The 1,332-nt window shown below is 37.9% G+C and overlaps 1 pseudogene; it reads right to left on the bottom strand.

Annotated features, from left to right (window-relative positions):
* Positions 1 to 381: 381 nt before the first annotated feature.
* Positions 382 to 1,056, bottom strand: LOC119506541 (annotated as a pseudogene).
* Positions 1,057 to 1,332: the final 276 nt, after the last annotated feature.

The raw sequence follows: 1,332 nt of genomic DNA, 5'->3' as shown, positions 1-1,332 counted from the left end.
TTTAGAAACAATGCTGCTCATGCCCCAAAATGTGAGATTAGGCAATTATCAAAACATGAGGTTAAAAATTAAAACATTTTCCGTCCTCATTCATGTCATACTGCCACACCCCTGGAAATTTGGGTTAAATGGGTTTTGCAGATCACTTCATATCCACTTTAGCATCATAATGTAAGTGATAAAGCAACCTTGGTTTTTAAATAAAAATCATTAACATCATTTTTGAAACTACAAATGAGACTCTCTTCATGTAAGAGAATGATCTCATAGCAAATTCCAGAATCTAGAGTGTGTGTGTGTGTGTGTGTGTGTGTGTGTGTGTATTCAATGAGTGTAACTTGAAGCTCTTAAATTATTTATTTTAAACTCAAATAAAGACAATTAGGCCATTGCAGTCATTTCCTCATCTGAGTCCTCTGTTTCACTTTTTAGTTGCAATTCCCCTAAATCTTTATCTACAGTTGTAATATTTTCCTCTTGCACTTCTTGGGAACTGCATCATTGGCACAGATTTTTCTCATTTTAATGTTTGGCAATTTCTTCAGATCAATATCCCATTCCTAAAAGTTTTCAGATTACTCGCACTTACAATGTCTGGAATCTCAAAATCGTATCCTTCATACTGCTGCCACTCATGTGCCATTGTCTGCTTGATGACTGTCTCCCAGAAATGGTGCTTCCTTCCCTGCCTGTCTTTGATGCTGTTATGTAACTCAATCTGCTCCAGTTCATCACTGAATCAATTTAAATACTTTTCAATTAATTCACAAGTGTCTTTGAATAGTTTACTTTTTTTAGGATCAAGATACTTGTGAAAACACTGTAGTTTTTCACCAATAGTGTTCAGACACAAGGCCTTTTCATTCTTTAAGTTTTCCTTTTTATCTTGAGGGCCTCTCTCGTAATTTGAGCTGCTCTTCTACTATATGGATGGATGACTTTTTTTTCCCATGCTATACTTTTTCCCTTTGATGCTTTAGGTATGGTGTCATCCTTGTGATCCTGGTGGGCCTCTGCACTCCAGATGGGGGCAACTGCACTGATGACAGTGGGCATTACTCCAGGAAGAGCTCCAGTCCAAATACATGTGGGGCCAGAGAAGCCATGGGGCCTACCAGAAAAGGAAGGGCTGGTGCGCTGGGCCTGTAATTTTATGTCTTTCATAAGAGTTGGGAAATTTTCATTGATTATTTCCTCTATTATTCCTTTTACCACTTTTCCCTTCTCTTCTCCTGGGACACCCATAAAATGTATATTTATGCACTTCATGTTGTCATTCAGTTCCCTGAGACCCTGTTCATATTTTCCCATTATTTTCCCTATCTGTTCCTT

Source organism: Choloepus didactylus, chromosome 11 (genome assembly GCF_015220235.1).
Source record: "Choloepus didactylus isolate mChoDid1 chromosome 11, mChoDid1.pri, whole genome shotgun sequence".
NCBI classification, from domain to species: Eukaryota; Metazoa; Chordata; class Mammalia; order Pilosa; family Megalonychidae; genus Choloepus; species Choloepus didactylus.
Note: the sequence above shows the minus strand (reverse complement) of the source record. Positions and strands in the feature narration are given on the sequence as shown.